This window comes from Piliocolobus tephrosceles, chromosome 6, assembly GCF_002776525.5.
Source record: "Piliocolobus tephrosceles isolate RC106 chromosome 6, ASM277652v3, whole genome shotgun sequence".
In the NCBI taxonomy this organism is placed as follows: Eukaryota; Metazoa; Chordata; class Mammalia; order Primates; family Cercopithecidae; genus Piliocolobus; species Piliocolobus tephrosceles.
Genome location: NC_045439.1, coordinates 124,860,754 through 124,880,908, shown reverse-complemented (window position 1 = coordinate 124,880,908; position 20,155 = coordinate 124,860,754). Strand labels below are relative to the sequence as shown.

At 44.1% G+C, this 20,155-nt stretch overlaps 1 protein-coding gene across 2 annotated transcripts in view; it reads right to left on the bottom strand.

Annotated features, from left to right (window-relative positions):
- Positions 1-18,839, bottom strand: part of CHD8 (chromodomain helicase DNA binding protein 8) — a 69,814-nt gene extending 50,975 nt beyond the window's left edge. The window contains exon 1 of one of the 2 annotated variants that reach the window (XM_023230484.1): positions 18,736-18,839. The gene's annotated coding sequence lies outside the window, so the exon portion shown is untranslated. The remainder of the gene's footprint in view (positions 1-18,735) is intronic. The other variant, XM_023230485.2, reaches the window with a different exon arrangement.
- Positions 18,840-20,155: the final 1,316 nt, after the last annotated feature.

The following is a 20,155-nucleotide window of genomic DNA, read 5'->3' as shown; positions in this document are numbered from 1 at the left end:
GCTCCCTTCCCCCTCCCCCGCAGGTTAGGTTGAGAGCGCACGGAGAGGCCTATCCGGTTTCTAGGGCCGAGGCGAAGCCTGCAGCTTGCTTGAAAAAAGGGGGCTGGCCAGAGGAACAGTCTCATAGTACGCGAAACCAGTCCTGGGGATTAAATTCCCTACCATCCACACTGTATTCTTCACCCTAAAGAGTATAAACTTGGGAGGGAGGGTTCCGCGCTAGGCCAGCTCCGCCTCCCTCTGAATCCCCGGCCTTCTAGCAGCCCTGTCAACCCCTCTCCTGTAGTGACCACACTGTATCCCACTACCCAATAAAAGGGGCCAAATCTTCTTCCCTCCATCGTGGGAGTCAGCCCAGTTGGAATATGGGGCCTTTTAAAGCACTCTTTCTGCCACAACACATAAGGCTGCCGCATTTTTGACACTCCGACCCTTCGATACCAATATGACTTTTTAGACAGTAATTCCTGGGGCCCTCTAACAATTCCCGACCCTTAGCCCCCTCGAAACAAACACTCCTTACCCTCTAAACTCGGTTTCCTGTTCTCCCATCTCTTGAAACTCAGCCCATTTGACCTTTTAATCAGTGTCCACTTTGCGATGTCACTTGAAATCACTCTAGTTCCCAGTGAGACTAGTCAACCCCAGAATGATGGTGTGCAAGCTTAAATCCACCAAAGTTTTTTTTTTTTTCTTTTTTGAGACAGAGTCTCACTCTGTCGCCCAGGCTGGAGTGTAGTGGTGCAATCTTGGCTCACTGCAACCTTCACCTCCTGTGTTCAAGCGATTCTCTTGCCTCAGCCTCCCGAGTAGCTGGGATTACAGGTGCCTGCCACCACACCCAGCTAATTTTTGTATTTTCAGTAGAGACAGGGTTTCACTATGTTGGCTAGGCTGGTCTCGAACTCCTGACCTCAAGTGATCCACCCACCCCGGCCTCCCCAAGTGCTGGGATTACAGGTGTGAGCCATCACACCCTGTAAGTACACTGTTATTGAAAAGAGCAATTTGGCCAGGTGTGGTGATGGCTCATGCCTGCAATCCCAGCACTCTGGGAGGCCGAGGTGGGCAGATTGCTGGTACCCAGGAGTTTGAGACCAGCCTGGGCATTATAGTAAGACCTAGTCTCTTAAAAAAAAAAAAAAAAAATTAAGAAAGATGCCGGGCGCAGTGGCTCACACTTGTAATCCCAGCACTTTGGGAAAGCGAGGTGGGCAGACCACGAGATCAAGAGATCTAGACCATCCTGGTCAACATGGTGAAACTCCGTCTCTACTAAAAATACAAAAATTACTGGGTGTGGTGGCATTTGCCTGTAGTCCCAGCTGCTTGGGAAGCTGAGGCAGGAGAATCGCTTGAACCCAGGAGGCAGAGGTTGCAGTGAGCCGAGATCATGCACTGCACTCCAGCCTGGTGACAGAGCAAGACTCTGTCTCCAAAAAAAAAAAAAAGAGCAAAAAAAGGCCAGGTGCAGTGGCTCACACCTGTAGTCTCAGCATTTTGGGAGGCCAAGTTGGGCAGATCACTCGAGGCTAGGAGTTTGAGATCAGCTTGGCCAACATAGTGAAACCCCATCTCTATTAAAAATACAAAAACTGGCTGGGAGTGGTGGCACCCACGTGTAGTCCCAGCTACTGTGGAGAGTGAGGCACGAGGATTGCCTGAATACAGCAGTGAGCCAAGATCATGCCAATGCACTCCAGCCTGAGCAACAAAGTGAGACAATGTCTCAAAAATGAAAAAAAAAAAAAGAAAAAAAAAAAGGGCAGCTTATCTCCTGATCATTAGTTTCCTCTGAAAGTATCCTCAACATTGAAATCCTATTTTCTTATACTCTAAGGACACAAATTAGGAAAATCAATTTGCTTTAGATCTCCTATTTTTAAAGATCCTAGCATTACCACTGTCACTAAAAACACCTAATTACCACTCCTGTAAACAGCAATACTGTTTTCCCATTCACTGTGGCTCAAAACCTCAACAGTCTCTAAAACTTGCCCCTGTAGCCACCATCCAATCATTTGCCAAGTGTCACTTATTCTCTTACAATATATAACAAAGATTTTGGAGCTGCCAAAGACTCTGTCAACCTTCTTAGTGTATAATGAGAAAACTGAGGCTTAAAGAGTTGAATGTTTGACTATGAAACTAAGTGGCAAGTTAGGATTCATACATCTGACTCCTATTTCTACTGCCATCTCCCTTACTTATGTAGTCGCTTGTATACGAGAAAAGCCTCATAAATAATCTCTCCACTCACCCTACTAATCCATTCTGCAACCAGATTAATATCCTAAAATACAGAATGGCCAAATCAGACTCGTGCTTGAAAATTTTCAAAGGCTCCCAATTACTTAAGACAACATCTTACCTTTCCAGTCTTATTTTCCACTATTTGTCTACATGCTAGCCAAAAAAATGACAAATTACTATTGTCATATTTTTTCTAATCTGAGCCTAATATTGCTGCGTTCAAATTACACACATCTTTGTTTCTTTGCATTACCAAAATCTTACTTACTGTCCTCTAAGTTCAACATCAAATGCCTCTTAATTTATTACTTCAATATGTATTGAGTACATAACATGCCAAGTAATCTGCTAGTATTAGGGATCCAAAAACAAATAAGACATAATCCCTACCCTCAACTCACAGTAAGTAAGAGTGCATTTGTGTATGTATGTGGGAAGAGGGTAAAGAGTAGGCAGTATGACAATAGTGACAAATAAAAACAATTATAATACAAGGTGATACATTCAATAAAACCAGCAGGGGCTTAGTAGTTTCTTTTTTATGTTGTCGGTTTTTTTTCTTGGGAAGGGGTCTCACTCTGTTGCCTAGGCTGGAGTGCAGTGGTGCGATCTCGGCTCACCGCAACCTCTGCCTCTTGGGTTCAAGCGATTCTCCTGCCTCAGCCTCCTGAGTAGCTGGAATTACAGGTGTCCACCACCATGCCCAGCTAATTTCTGTATTTTTAGTAGAGATGAGGTTTTACCATGTTGGCCAGGCTGGTCTTGAACTCCTGACCTCAGGTGTTCCACCCGCCTCAGCCTCCCAAAGCATTGGGATTACAGGCGTGAGCCACTGCGTCCAGCCAAGGAAGTAGTTTCTTAAACAATGAAGAAAGGTTACCAGGTGGAAGGGAAAGGTGGGCTGTAAGAAAGGGATATTCAGGCAACAGGGACAGTAAGGGGAAGGCAAAACAAAGCACAGCAATGAGAAACAGCATGAGACATGTAGAGGAAACTCTAGTTCTGTAGTTCAGCCTTGCTAAAGTGTAAATCGCAAAGAAGGAAGTGGATGGAGACGAAGTTGAAGGGATAGGTAAGGGCCAGAGCGTGGAGAGCCTTGAATAACATATTAAGACATTTTCTTACAGGTGGATTAGGAGCCACTGAAACATGGAATAACGTAATCAGAATTACATGTTGTTTAGCTAACTCTGGCTTTAGGGGGTGAGAGGAAACAGGACACAGAAGCAGTTAGGAGGCTGTTATAAGAGACCAGAAAGGAGTTGTATGGTGAATATTTGCTGGGGTATTTTTTTTCTGCTCAGCAATCAAAAGGCCCCTTCCTATATTTTCCACGGAAAGCTGGATCTTATCTCCCCATATGGAGCCTGGGGAGATAGGGCTCAATCACCTCCTCCCCTTCCTAGCAAAGAAGAAGTATGCCTGCACACTACCTAGGCTACTTTAAGTGGATACTCCTGCTGGGGAAGTCTTGACTTTGCAGGAGTAATGCAAAGACCCAGGACCAACCAGTTAGACAATATTTGGCAATGGCAGACACTAGAGTCCAACTGTAGCATCCTATATAGACTGGTCAGCAGTGTGACCTTGACCTTCTCTTTGGTCTTCCCTCCTTTGATTTCATACCATTCTTTAAACCCGGTTCTCTAACATTCCCATTACTTTTTTGAGCCATTCAATAGCCTTCCAATAAATTTTCTTTCTGCTTAAGTTAGCCAAAAGATGATTCCTGTTGTTTGCAACCAAGAATCCTAACACAATGATTAGGGCCTAAACTATAGCAATATGGTTCAAAAGATAGTGATGGAATTTTTTATTGGACTTCTGCTAAGATCAAATTTTAAAAATCATAACGGGAGGGAAACGACAGAGCCAGAAACACTTAGGGGATAAAAAATCAGTAGAACCTGGAGTTCAGAGGGAAAGAGGAATAGTTTAGCCATATCAAAAATGAGCTGCCTATAGTATGTTAAGTAGTGACATTCAGTAGGAGGTTGATGTATGAGTCTAAAAGTCCGGCTTGGAGATAGATTTTGATAGTTATTTGCAACTAAGTGGTAGCTGTAAAAGTGGAGATTACCCAGGGAATGTGAAGAGCAGACCAAGGATAAGAAAAACTGCAAGGCTGGGAGGCCAAGGCTGGAGAATTGCTTGAGCCCAGGAGTTTGAGATCAGCCTGGGTAACAAAGGGACACTGTTTCTACAAAAAAATCCAAAAAATTTAATTAGGGCGGGTGCAGTGGCTCATGCCTGTAATCCCAGCACTGGGAGGTGGAGGCAGGCGGATTGCTTAAGCCCAAGAGTTCAAGACCAGCCTGGGCAACATGGTGAAACCCTGTCTCTACAAAAAATACAAAAATTAGCCAGGCGTGTGACACAGGCCTATAGACCCAGCTGTTTTGAGGGGTGAGGCAGGAGGATTGCCTGAGCCCAGGAAGCTGAGGTTGCAGTGAGTCAAGACTGTGCCACTGTACTTTAGCCTGGGCAACAGAGTCTGACCCTGTCTCGAAATAAAATTAAAAAAAAAAAATGAACCAGGCATGGTGGCACATGCTGTGGTCTCAGCTACTTGGGAGGCTAAGGCAGGAGGATTGCTTAAGGCTGCAGTGAGCCAAGTTCATGACACTGCATTCTAGCCTGGGTGACAGAGACCCTATCAGAAAGGAGAGAAGAGAGAGGGGAGGAGAAGGGAGGAGAGGAGCAGGGAGGGGAGGAGAGGGGAGAAAGGAAAGAGAGGAAGAAAGAAAGAGAACTGCACAAATACTGTTGGGAGAGACAGGAGAATGTTAATGTCTGTGAAGAACTGGAGAACCCATATCCATTCCAAAGAATGTAGCTGCAATTCACCTCTAATTAAGTCCTGCCAAATGGAAACACATATCCAAGGTTGAAAGAAAACTTCAGATTTTCCAAAAGCCAGAAATGTAGAGTTTTATGTAAAATCTTTTAGGTTTTGACTGTAAATAACTATTTTTTAAAGAAAACTAAACACTATGCAGGATAAAGAAAACACTTAGCTAGGGCGGGCGTGGTGGCTCACGCCTGTAATCCCAGCACTTTGGGAGGCTGAGGTGGGCGGATCATGAGGTCAGGAGATTGAGACCATCCTGGCTAACACAGTGAAACGCCATCTCTACTAAAAATAGAAAAAATTAGCCAGGCGTGGTGGCAGGCGCCTGTAGTCCCAGTTACTCAGGAGGCTGAGGCAGGAGAATGGCGTGAACCCGGGAGGTGGAGCTTGCAGTGAGTCGAGATTGCACCACTGCACTCCAGCCTGGGTGACAGTGTGAGACTCTGTCTCAAAAAAATAAATAAATAAATAAAAAGAAAAAGAAAGAAAACACTTAGCTGGAGACCCAACTGAGATTTTTAGTGGGTTGAGAAAAGCTGAGGAGGAACCCAGGAGAACATCAGAAATTAAGAATCAGAATAATGCCTTCTTAAGCAGGTAGGGAAAAAACAGCTAGAGAAACAAGACAGTGCAGTGTCACAGAGGCACAGAGTAGAGATTTGCAGGGGAAGAGTGATCAATTACATCAAACAAAGCAAAAATGTCCAACAATATAAGAACTTTAAAATGTCCACTGGATGTAATAATTGAAAGCCTTTCTGATACCTACTTTCCACTATCAAACCAGAAGTAATCTGTCCATGTGAGTTTTCATAGCATTATGTGTAGTCCTCTTTTAGGATAATTATCTTTTACTTTATATTTTACTTAAATTTGTACATGGAATAATGAACTTTGAAGTCCAAGAGACCTGGGTTCAAATTTCTGTCCCATCAAGAAAATTAACTTTTCTGAGTCTAGCTCATTCCTCTACATAAAGTGGATAACAGTATTAAGTTACAGGGACATTTATGAGGATGAATGAAACAACAGGCACAGTATTTGACACATAACTGCTAAGTCCTAGTAGGTACTCCACAAATGTTGTTGGATAAATTGGAAAAGGAATTGTTTTTGCCAATATCTGTACCTAGCATATAGTAATCAGCCTGAGAGAGGATCACTACCTAGATGAATGGCCTCCAAAATAGTTTAGCTTCAGATGGCTAATACCTATGAGCTTGAGTGCACACTCTAGCTCTCTCTCCCTTTATATTAAATCTAATTTAAGGTGAACAGGAATAGCTACATTCTAGATGCTAGAGTCTGAAGATCATGTTCAACTAAATGGCTTTGGTCAGCCTAAGCCTGTTTTAGATGTTCTATGTCACTAGTATCCAATTTTGAGTGGTGAGACTTCACACTCTAAAGGATCCAAGGAAGGGTCATAAAAATTGCAAAAACACTACTCTCACCCTCAAATGTATTTTTTTCCCATGGCTTACAGGACACCACACTTTTCAAGTTTTTCTTCAATCTATGTAACCACTGTTTTTTTTTTTAAACCATTTATTTGCTACTTTTTTCCTACATCACCCCTTTAATTGAAGTTCACTTTGGTCCTAGGCCTTCTTTTCATTCTATACTTCCTTTTCAAGGATGTCTAATTCCAATACATCACCTCAATTATTATTATTTTCTTCAATAAATTATATGCTTATGTCTCTCACATCTCTGGGCAAGATGTCACCTTTGAACTTTAGATCTGTATATCCCTCTGCTTACTCCATAGTTTTTCTTGGTAGACTCTCCAGTTCCCCCATCCTCATCCCACCACCACATGTGCACATACACAAACTGGTAATCATTCTCCAGCATCTCCTATCCAGTCATGGTTGCACAGAACAGAAACCTACCTTACTACCCGTACCCAATATTTTAAATTCCCACCTTTACCTCCTAAATATCCCTCAAATCCATCTACTTCTGCCTTTATTACCCTTTGGCTCAAAAGATGGCTCAATTTACCATCTTCATTTCCCTGGACTATTGCAATTACCTTCTAACTGGTTCTCTTCCATTCTGCCACTTTAATTCTTATTTATCCTTCAGAGCTCATTTCAACAAAAAGTTGGGCCAGGCGCAGTGGCTCACGCCTGCAATATCAGCACTTCGGGAGGCCGAGGCGGGTGGATCATAAGGTCAGGGATGCAAGACCTGCCTGGTCAAGATGGTGAAACCCTGGCCGGGTGTGCTGGCTCACATCTGTAATCCCAGCACTTTGGAGACTGAGGCAGGTGGATCACCTGAGTTCAGGAGTTCAAGACTAGCCTGGACAACATGGCGAAACCCCATCTCTACTAAAAACAAATTTAAAAAAAAATTAGCCAAGCATGGTGGTGTGCGCCTGTAATCCCAGCTACCTGGGAGGCTGAGGTGGAAGAATTGCTTGAACCCGGGAGGCAGAGGTTGCAGTGAGTCAAAATCGTGCCACTGCACTCCAGCCTGGGCGACAGAGCAGGATTCGGTCTCAAAAAAAAAAAAAGTGAGCTGGGCGCAGTGGCTCACACCTGTAATCCCAGCACTTTGGGAGGCCAAGGCGGGTGGATCACGAGGTCAGGAGTTTGAGACCAGCCTGGCCAAGATGGTGAAACCCCGTCTCTACTAAAAATACAAAAATTAGCTGGGCGTGGTGGCAGGCACCTGTAATCCCAGCTACTTGGGACGCTGAGGCAGGAGAATCACTTGAACCTGCGAGGTGGAGGTTGCAGTGAGCCGAGATCACACCACTGCACTCCAGCCTGGCAACAGAGCGAGACTCCATCTCAAAAAACAGATGGTGAAATCACGTCTCTACTAAAACTACAAAAATTAGCCAGGTGCAGTGGCAGGCACCTGTAATCCCAGCTACTCGGGAGGCTGAGGCAGGAGAATTGCTTGAACCCGGGCAGCAGAGGTTGCAGTGAGCCAAGATCATGCCACTGCACTCCAGCCTGGGTAACACAGTGAGATTCCGTCTCAAAAAAAAAAAAAAAGAAAAGAAAAGAAAAAAGTTTTCCTTGATTTCCCAGACTAGTAACAGCTAAAATTGTTGAATGTACATTACATGCCAGGCACTCTTCTAAGCAATGAAAATGTATTAATATATTTAATTTTCTTTCTTTTTTTTTTGAGACAGGGTATCATTCTGTCACCCAAGCTGGAGGCAGTGGCACCATCTCGGCTCACTGCAACCTCTGCCTTCCAGGCTCAAGCAATTCCTCTGCTTCAGCCTCCCAAGCAGCTGGGACAACAGGCACACGCCACTACGCTCAGCTAGTTTTGCATTTTTGGTAGAGATGGAGTTTCGCCATGTTGCCCAGGCTGGTCTGGAACTCCTGGCCTCAAGTGATCGGCCGGCCTCAGCTTCCCAAAGTGCTGGGATTACTTTGGCATGAGCCACAGCTCCTGGCCTCTTACTTAATTTTCTTAACAAGACTAAAATAACTATCTCTATTTCACAGATGTAGAAACTGAGGCACAAAGAGATAATACCTTGCCCAATATCCTACAGCTCGTGAAAAGTGGTACCAGATTTGCCGGGCACGGTGGCTCAAGCCTGTAATCCCAGCACTTAGGGAGGCCGAGACGGGCGGATCACGAGGTCAGGAGATCGAGACCATCCTGGCTAACACGGTGAAACCCCGTCTCTACTAAAAATACAAAAATCTAGCCGGGCGAGGTGGCGGGCGCCTGTAGTCCCAGCTACTCGGGAGGCTGAGGCAGGAGAATGGCGTAAACCCGGGAGGCGGAGCTTGCAGTGAGCTGAGATCCCGCCACTGCACTCCAGCCTGGGCGACAGAGTGAGACTCCGACTCAAAAAAAAAAAAAAAAAAAAAAAAGAGGTACCAGATTCAAATTTAGGCGGTGTAGCTCCAGAAGACACATTCTTAACCACTGTACTATACTATGCTCTAGGTTACATGCCCCATTATAAATTCTTTTATAACATCCAGTACTTCTCCTTTGTAGAGATTGAATAACTGATTATATAATTAATTGTTTGACGTCTACTCCCTCTCCCCCATTAGAATGCAAGTTCCACAAGGGTAAGGGCTCGCGTATGGCTTGTCCATTACAGTATTCCCTTTGCTTATCGGGTGATAATGGGCATTCAATGTATTTTTGTTGAAGGAATGCACTGAACTTCTAGTCGAAGGTGTGTGGGAGAGAGGTTTCTGAACCAAAGCAATGGCTTCCCTCACTCAGACTGCATGACAGCAAAAGGGCAGTAGCACAGTTTCCTACTAGAAACATTCAGAAGAAGTATCATAAAATCACAAGCACCTTCACTTTTTAGTAGCTGTAGCAGACACAGCTTTTACATAGAGCAAAAGGGGTTGTATGGCACTATACATAAAAGACTGTTTTTTAGAGTGAGGTACTCAGTGTTGACAGTAATGAAATGTTAGTTACCCCATTAGGTTTAGGACTATAATGCCTCAATGGTGACCAATTCCAGCTGTGGTCAGAAGTAAATGGATGACACTATATCTTTTTTTTTTTTTTCTGAGACAGGGTCTCCCTCTGTTGCCCAGGTTGGAATGCAGCAGCACAATCTCGGCTCACTGCAACCTCCTCCTCCAGGGTTCAAGCGATTCTCCCACTTCAGCCTCCTGCGTAGCTGGGATTACAGGCACGTACCACCACGCCTGATTAATTTTTGTATTTTTAGTAGAGACGGGGTTTAACCATATTGGTCAGGCTTCTCTCAAACTCCCGACCTCAGGTGATTAACCCGCTTCAGCCTCCCAAATTGCTAGGATTACAGGTGTGAGCCACTGCGCCCGGCCAGATGACACTATAGCCTTATGACTCAAAAACAGAGCATGGATTCTTTTCTTTTTTTCTAAGTCAACCTCATTGTACATTTTTTTCCCAGCAAAATCCTCAAGTTTTGGCCTAAGTCTGAAGACAGAAAATAAGAGCCTAATCTTTGTGGAACATTAGACTTAGGTCAAGTTTGGACTGGATCTGGAGAAGCTGCTCTTCACTGGCTCATGGTCACTAAGGTGAAAATAATACTCTGTGTTCTAGATGAGAAATCTCTAACTGGGCCAATGTTCACCTTATACTACCACTTTTGGGGATCCAACATAGTAACAATATATATTAATTTAGGTAACGGATTCCTGTCCTCTTCATGCTCCCCCACATGCATTCCTGCATGCCCTATTTTAACTCAGCCAAGTACACATAAATGTGTTCAGTCTAATAGAAAAATAAAAATATTTACTTAATTCAACCAGAGGCTATAAGGAATTGTTTTCACTGCAACAATTATGCTAAAAGAGTATGTGTGGGAGGAGAAACATCATAAAGCACTGTTATTATCAGACTTGTGCCTAAAAACTGACCCCAGTGACATGGGATTCATGAAATTTTAATGGGCTAAACTGACTTGCATTGGCTAAAAAAGTGAGTTACATGCAAGACTGACCAAGTCATTTTCCCCTGCACAGCTTAAAGTATTTCACATAATCTTATCTTCAAAATAACTAAGTTAAATAAAAGAAACAAACTATTTATTCTTTTCCCTTTTAACAGAGATACAAAGACAAAACTAAATTTTACATTCTCAAGGTTCTATAATTGCTAAAGGCACAGCTTTAACAGGCTACTGAATACCTACCTACCTGTCTAGTGTTCTGGTCAAAGACAGTTTGCACACAGGGGTCAGCACTGAACTTTTTTTTTTTTTTTGAGATGTAGTCTCACTCAGTCGCCCAGGCTGGAGTGCAGTGGCTCAATCTCAGCTCACTGAAAGCTCCGCCTCCCAGATTCAAGCGATTCTCCTGCCTCAGCCTCCTGAGTAGCTGGGACCACAGGCGCGCCACCACACCCAGCTAATTTTTTTTTTTTTTTAATTTTTAGTAGAGACGGGGGTTTCACCATGTTAGTACGGCTGGTCTCAAACTCCTGACCTCATGATCCGCCTGCCTCGGCCTCCCAAAGTGCTGGGATTACAGGCGTGAGCCACCGTGCCTGGCCCAGTACTTGATTTTTAAAAGGAGGGAGGCTGGGCCGGGCACGGTGGCTCACGAATGCAATCCCAGTACTTTGGGGGGCCGAGGCAGGCGGATCACGAGGTCAGGAGATTGAGACCATCCTGGCTAACATGGTGAAACCCTCTTTCTACTAAAAATACAAAAAATTAGCTGGGAGTGGTGATGGGTGCCACCTCCCACTACTCGGGAGGCCGAGGCAGGACAATGGTGGGAACCCCAGAGGCGGAGCTTGCAGTGAGACGAGATCACACCACTGCACTCCAGCCTGGGTGACAGAGCAAGACTCTGTCTCAAAATAAATAAATTAATTAATTAAATAAATTAAAAGGAGGGAGGCTGGATAATAAATGGGGCTTTGAAGTCAGACCAGAGTTCCTTTTACTCTTGGTTGTGTTACCTAACCTCACAGTCTTTTTTTATTTTCTCTGTAAAATGAAACTAGCACCACATACATTTCAGAGTTATTCTAAAAATTAAAAGATACAATGCTTGGCACATAGCAGGCAAATAAAAAGGAATTTATTATTCTCCATCCAATATTTTAAAACAGTACAACTGAAGGCTTCTCTCAAAGCAAAATTACTCCTCAGAGACTTGGCAGAGCTGATCTGTTAGGTAGAATGGAGGGATACCGAAATAGATGTAAAAGTTTCACAATTATATGGCAGGACTGCTGGGCAGGATGAAAGCACTCCAGTACTACCGTGCTGAGAAAGCAGCACAAGTCTTTAACATCATAATCATGAAACAGATTTCAACCAGCACTTGTGATCTAGAGTCACATCCCAGGTAATTCAACTAATCACTTTTATGTTTGTAGGAATATGTCAGTGTCTACTTCTTAAGTATTCCATTTACTTCACAATACCTGCTTGTGGTAACTTTCAGTTTCCAACTGACTAGACTGCCCCTTGGTAGTTCACATGCCCAGATCCAGCTTAATTAGTTTTTGACTCCCAAGACTTTCAGGAGCGTAGTGAAAAGAAGTAACCATTGCTATACTATATATTTAAAATTTCATTTAAAAAAGGTCCCAACAGCAGTCATATTTGTAAAACACACAAAAACACTACATTTTATAGGAGAATTGATATGCAAATTAAGGAAGAACTGACTAATGTGCCCCACACCCAGAAAGGGGGAAAAAACAAGAATGACTGGGTACTGAGTAGAAGAAATGAAAAATACTGAGTAAAAGTTCAATGTTCATGTAACTTGCTAGCCCCTATTCAAAAACCCACTAATTTGTGCAGCAGCAACAGAAAATGAAAAAAAAAAAGATGAAAAGATTCAAAAATCCAGAAACACCTTACCATTCATACTGTTTACTTAGATATGTGTGTATCTGATAAAATCATGTTTCATACACAAAATTCTGTTATGATTTGGGTCTATCTAAATAGGCAGCCAAACTATAGAAATCATTGGTTTCTTCTAGAACTAACCAAAAGAAATTCCCATATCACTAATATGACAATGTTCTTCTAAATAACCATGTCCCAAAGAAATAATCCCCAAAGATATAGTGCATCCCCAAAGTATGTAGTGGAAGAAAAAAAGAAAGCAGGAAATTCCAAAGGTTTCTGTAATAACACGAGACAATTTGAGAAACCTTAAACATTTTACAACTCTCAGCTGAGCACTGTGATATGGGCTGGCCTATAACCCCAGCTACTTGGGAGGCTGAGACGGGAGGACTACGTGGGCCAAAAAGTTTGAGGTTGCAGTAAGCTATATAATTGCACCACTGCACTCCAGCCTACACAACAAACAGAGTAAGATCCTGTCTCTTAAAAAAGACAAAAACAAACAAAGCAAAAACAGAAAAAAAAAGAAAAAAAAATGTGTAAGACCTTATAGCTGTTGAGTATTCTTCTCTCAAATAAAATTAAAAATTCAGTTACTATATATCCCGTATTGGAAAGCTACTGACATAGTCTTAGAAGAATTACACACTCTGAAAACAAAAAGGTGTTATTAGGAAATTACTAATCACTGGAATATTGAGACACTACCCAAAGGATTGGCACTATCACATTTAAGGTGCTAACATACAAGGGAGCAATGAAGCACAGTCCTGGTAAATTATCTGGTAATTTCAGTAGCATGCTATTTAATTATCTTTTTAAAATAAATAAACAACAAATAAAATGAAGTCATATACAATAAATATCTATGGACATATTAATATATTAATATACAAAGGAAAGAAAATCAGCGATATTTCACTTCTTAAAATGACAAGGTCAACTCTTTCTTAATAATTACACATAACAGTAAATCATAGTTCTGAAAACTCTTTCCAAACAAACTAGTGAGAATATATTACAGGAGAATCTGAATTTGAAGAGGCTAAACTATTGTCTAAGATCCCTACACTGCTCCACTGCTTAAAATATATTCCTGGATCTCTCCCTGCTGAAGACTAATGTAAAAGTAATTATCAGCCAGGCACAGTAGCTCATGCCTATAATCCCAGCTCTTGGGGAGGCAGAAGCAGGAGGATAGCCCAGGAGTTTGAGACCAGCCTGGCCAACATAGTGAAACCCCGTTTCTACTAAAAACACAAAAAATTAGCTGGGCATGGTGGCACGCACCTATAGTCCCAGCTACTCAGGAGGCTGAGGCAGGAGAGTCACTTGAACCTAGGAGGCAGAGGTTGTGGTGAGCCAAGATCGCCCCATTGCACTCCAGCCTGGGCAACAAACTGAGACTTGGTCTCAAAAAAAAAAAAGTAATTATCTATGCCAGGCTAATTTCTATCTATGCCTGCTGGAATTTTTATTATTTTGCACCATACAATTAATGGGTAGAAATTACATGCTTTAAGTCTCCTGCTGCAACCTGAAGGCAGCAAATAAGATATTTTTTTTTTTTTTTGAGACGGAGTCTCGCTATCACCCAGGCTGGAGTGCAGTGGCCGGATCTCAGCTCACCGCAAGCTCCGCCTCCCAGGTTCACGCCATTCTCCCGGCTCAGCCTCCGGAGTAGCTGGGACTACAGGCGCCCACCACATCGCCCGGCTAGTTTTTTGTATATATATATTTTTTAGTAGAGACAGGGTTTCACCGTGTTAGCCAGGATGGTCTCGATCTTCTGACCTCGTGATCCACCCGTCTCGGCCTCCCAAAGTGCTGGGATTACAGGCTTGAGCCACCGTGCCTGGCCGCAAATAAGGTATTTTGAAGTTGACCATTTTGCTTCATGTTACATGAACAAACTAAGGGCCTAGTGAAGGATGGAAACTATATAACTGATAATAAAAGGGCAAAAGAAATGTTACCTAGAGAACAGCTTAATGAGAAACCTTGGAGATTAAGATACTTTGTAGTTTAAATGTAAAACATTAAGTAACTACAAAGAGGTGGGCTTATTTTACAATACAAATACAGTAAAAACTTTTAAGTTTTATTTAAAGTTTACTCACACACAAAACTGAGAGATTAAAGGAGAAAAAGGTTATCCAAGACAAAATCTAGAATGCAGTAAATGTTTTGTTGTTGTTTTGAGACAGAGTCTCTCTTGGCTACAGTGTAGTGGTGCGATCTCAGCTCACTGCCATCTCTGCCTGCCTGGTTGAAGTGATTCTCCTGCCTCAGCCTCCAGAGTAGCTGGGCCTACAGGACCGCACCACCACACCCAGCTAATTTTTGTATTTTTTTCAGTAGAGACGGGGTTTCACCATGTTGGCTAGGATGCCCGCCTTGGCCTCCCAAAGTGCTGGGATTACAGGTGTGAGCCACCACACCCAGCCAGAATGCAATAAATGTTAAATAAACTTCAGGTAAAAGAAAACTTCAGGGCCGGGCGCGGTGGCTCAAGCCTGTAATCCCAGCACTTTGGGAGACCGAGACGGGTGGATCACGAGGTCAGGAGTTCGAGACCATCCTGGCTAACACGGTGAAACCCCATCTCTACTAAAAATACAAAAAACTAGCCGGGCGAGGTGGCGGGCGCCTGTAGTCCCAGCTACTCAGGAGGCTGAGGCAGGAGAATGGCGTAAACCCGGGAGGCGGAGCTTGCAGTGAGCTGAGATCCGGCCACTGCACTCGAGCCTGGGCGACAGAGCGAGACTCCGTCTCAAAAAAAAAAAAAAAAAAGAAAAGAAAACTTCAGGCCGGGTGAGGTGGCTCACACTTGTAATCCTAGCACTTTGGGAGGCGGAGGCAGGCAGATCAGCCTGAGGTCAGGAGTTTCAGACCAGTCTGGCCAACATAGTGAAACCCTGTCTCTACCAAAAATACAAAAAATTAACCAGGCATGGTGGCACATGCCTGTAACCCCAGCTACCACTTGAACCCAGGAGGCAGAGGTTGCAGTGAGTCGAAATCACGCCACTGCACTACAGCCTGGGTGACACAGTGAGACTCGTCTCAAAAAAAAAAAAAAACTTCATACAACAACTTCATTACATAGAAATACAACTGTCAGCCGGGCACAGTGGTTCACACCTGTAATCCCAGCACTTTGGGTAGCTGAGATGGGCCGATCACGAGGTCAGGAGTTAAAGACCAGCCTGGCTAATATGTTGAAACCCTGTCTCTACTAAAAATACAAAAATTAACCGGGTATTGTGGTGCACGCCTGTAGTCCCAGCTACTCCGAAGGCTGAGGCAGAAGAATCACTTGAACCTGGGAAGCGGAGCTTGCAGTGAGCAGAGAGAGCACCACTGCATTCCAGCCTGGGTGACAGAGAGGGACTCTGCCTCAAAAAAAAAAAAGAAATACAACTGTCAGGCTGGGTGTGGTGGCTCACACATGTAATCCCAGCACTTCGGGAGGCCAAGGTGGGAGAATCACTTGAGCCGAGGAGTTCAAGACCAGCCAGGGCAAGATGGCAAAGACCCCCGTCTCTTAAGAAAGAAACACAACTCTCATTTGGGTACTAGGTACCAAAGAAAGACCACATCTTGAACTTTAGGGTCCCTTTACATTCCCTAAAAGGTTTCAGTTAAACAGAAGCAAAAATGTACAATGTCAGCGAATTAAGCAAAAAGGAAAGTGCAAAAAATCACAGGAAGATGAAAAGATCACCAACTTGGAGAGGCAAAAGAATAAAAGATCATAGATGATGAAAGAGGGGATATAAATAAAGTGAGATAAGAAACATGATAGTCTATCAATGAATCAAATGCTAAAGGTAAAATAGTAAATATTATACCACAATGGTCACAGTAATGTAAGGACAGGTCATGCAAAGACCTGCAGATCAAGGACTTGCTCAAATGCAACTCCAGAAGTAGAGTGACTTCTAGAGATGAAAGTGGAGACTCAGAGAAATGTTTGTCTTCTGTTTTCCTCACAAGTATTAGGCTCAATGTAAGCTCAGAACTAGCTTAACTTTTTCAGAGCTGTAGACAAACAGCTCACTAAAGTATTTAATATTCATCTGAATGTTACAGTCCTTTCACAGACGAGAATATCAAATCTTATTTCTTCAGTAAGCAAACACCGTTTTGACACCCACAAATTAATCTTATGTGGTAGTTTTGCTTAGAAAAGTGGCTCATGCCTGTAATCCCAGCACTTCGGGAGTCTGAGGCAGGAGGATCACAAGATCAGAAGTTCAAGACCAACCTGGCCAATACGGTGAAACCCCGTCTCTACTAAAAAAAAAAAAAAAAAATCAGGCAAGTGTGGTGGCGGGCACCTGTAATCCCAGATACTCGGGAGGCTGAGGCAGGAGAACTGCTGGAACCTGGGAGGCAGAGGCTGCAATGAACCCAGATCGTGCCATTGCACTCCAGCCTGAGTGACAGAGCAAGACTCCTTCTCAAAAAAAAGAAAACTGACAAAAACAAAAGAGCAGATGCACAGGACAGATCAAACATGGAGAATACAAAAACTGTTCAAGTACTCATACATTGTTCCATTATATCCCTTATCCCAATCCATTACTCCTTTGCTATTTCACTCTCGACGTGTCGCCCAGGCTGGAATGCAATGACACGATCTTGGCTCACTGCAATCTCCACCTCCAGGGTTTGAGCGATTTTCATGTCTTGGCCTCCCATAGAGCTGGGACTAAAGGCGCACGTGACCATGCCTGGCTAATTTTTTTTGTATTTTTTGTACTTTTAGAGACGGGGTTTCACCATGTTGGTCAGGCTGGTCTCGAACTCATGACTTCAAGTGATCCGCCCGCCTCCACCTCCCAAAGTGCTGGGATTAAAATCGTGAGCCGCGGCGCCTAGCCCACTATTTCAGTTTTAAACCTTCTCCCAAGCCTGTCTCTTCACACATGCCTACTCTCTCTTTGGCCAATGTCTTTCACTTGCCTTCAGATCCACTGGCACGCCTCTCTTGTAGCAGAAGGTCTTCTTACATGGAAAATGTTTTTCTTATCATAACTCTTTTTTTAAGGGTTGGGATCATTCCAAAGTACTTGAAATAAGTTTCTCACATATTGCTCTATGAGGTTGACTAGCATTTGTTCTGAAACCTATTGGGTGACCAATACAAAAGAAATTCCTAAGCAGAAAACATGATCTAATTAACTAACACAGGACACTATCCAAATCACAAACTCACTTTCGATATGGAATGTGCCCCATACCAGATGACTTCAGCAGATGCTAACCTAGGCTGAGAATCCTTGCCTGAGTCGACAAACTCAGAAAAGCATGGAGATGAAACGATCTGTAGACACTGGTGTGATGGTAGAGGATGGAGCAGACACTGATAAGGCAGCTCCCCTGGCTTGTGTTTGGGGCGCTCCGCTCTTTATTCTTTAATAGAAAAAGACAGAGTTCTAAATCTCTGCCTTATGGCTCACTTTGCTTAGCCATACAAAAGAGATCGGTCCACTATATACCTTTTCTGTGAAGACCCTAATCACTTCAAGACTGTCGCTTAAAAAGCAAGAGACTGCTGCATTTGCACAGCTTCTGCAGGGAAATTCCCTGCCGACACTAGAGACAGGTAAATAAAGAAACTGCATTCGCTCCAAGGCAGGGGGAGGGGTCTTCTATCAGTGAAGTAAACCAGTGAGTTCTGCAGACCTGTCAAGGAAGATGCAAGGCTTGAGCTCCTGTCTTCCCACCATCTCTAAACATTCTCCAACAGCCTGCTCTTCACTCCCAGGAGACCCACAGAGCTTACACCTGAGAATAAGTAAAAATCTGCATACGCTTACCCCATGCTTTCCTACCCACCTTTATTATTAAAATACAGAAGAAAAAAGAAACATAAAAAGAAGTAGAAAACCCTAACCACCGATTTCTGAATCCAAAGTATGGAGTAACCAAACGGGGCCGGGGAGTTTTCCCTTCTCTGAAGAGAGGAGAACAAGGCGCCGCCTCCAATCTACACTACGCCCAGTAATGCAATGACAAGCCCTAAAAACTCCACAGCGTCCCAGGCAGTCCCTCGCGGCTCGGCCCGGCTCGGACCCCGCGGCCCGGCAGCCACCCTCTCCCAGGACCTCTCACAAAGGAGACTGGTTCAGTCCGGAGCATCACCCCGCACCTGATCCCTCACAACTGGGGGGCGAGCAGGGGGTGGGAGAGAGAGGAGGAGGAGTTACTTAAATCAAATCTCTGAGAGCCTCAGCTTTTGCTGACTCCTGGCCCAGCACTGAGGAGCGGGTGTGAGCGGGAAGCTTACCTGTGCAAGTCCTGGGGCTTCCTTTCCAGGCAGTGTTTCAACTCACCCTCTCCGAGAACAAGGCGCCTTCCGGCGGAGCATGGCCAGCCCTCGCCTCAATCTAGCTTGCTAGTAGTCCATTCTCCCTAGGCTCCGCCCCCCTGCGCTCCCATCCACCAATGGCAGCACCGAAGCCCGGCCTCTTCCAGCGAGCTAATGTGAGCGCCATCCAGGAAGTCTCTTGAGAGTGGAAGGTCCTAGGAGGATGAGACGGGTACGTAGGCGACCACAAATATGCCTGATTGAAAATAAAATCTGGCGGCTGCTCGCCTCTGACGGCTCAGTTCACAGGCGACCAGGCCCCTCGGCATCTATTTTTGACCCCCGCCATTGGGGGCGCTCTGAACTAAAATAACACTTAGTTACCCACTTCTGGGAAGCCATCTTGGCTCAGACTCGGGGACTGGGTGAGAGTGCTTAAAGAATCTGAAGCCCCTGTCGGCGTTCTGTCCGACTATCTAGGTCCAGCCCGAACATACTCTCTGTGTACACTCAGGATGCCCCTCAGTCACGACGTGAAACCCTTGGCCGTATGTGGTTACGGGCAACCACCACCATCCTCTCACTTAACTGTAGGAGTAAAGCAATTTTAACAAATCGAATAAGCAAAAATTAATTCTTCTAATGACAGTGAAAGTTACAGTTTCCTAGGGTAATCCTTTATGGCCAGCTCACTCAAAATATCAGGACATGTATCTATTCTAGGTGCTACTAATCTTTATGATTCACTGCAAATTTTCCAGTAGGGGCACTGTGAATCAGTTGGAAATCAAGAACAGGGCTTAAGGAGGAATTACTTTTTAATTTTTTTGAGACGGAGTCTCTCTCAGTCACCCAGGCTGGAGTGCAGAGGGGCGATCTCGGCTCACTGCAACCTCTGCCTCCCGAGTTCAAGCAATTCTCCTGTCTCAGCCTCCTGAGTAGCTGAGACTACAGTGGCACACCACCACACCCAGGTAATTTTTGTATTTTTTGTAGAGACAGGGTTTCGCCATGTTGGTCAGGCTGGTTTCAAACTCCAGACCTCAAGTGATCCGCCCACCTCGGCCTCCCAAAGTGCTGGGATTACGGACGTGAGCCACCATTCTCGGCCAAGAAATCTCTTTTTTAAAGTTGTGAGTGAGGGAATCCTTCCAGATTATTAAAGGAATTTCTCAAGGAGTAACATAATTGCATGGTATTACATAGTGGGAGCTCAGAGCCATTAAGGAGTCATATGAGTGATAAGACTTGGCCTTAAACTGGGCACAGTAGCTCACGCCTTTAATCCCAGCACTTTGGGAGGCTGAGGCGAGTGGATTGCCTGAGGTCAAGAGTTCGAGACCAGCCTGGCCAACATAGTGAAACCCCGTCTCTACTAAAAATACAAAAAAAAAAAAAA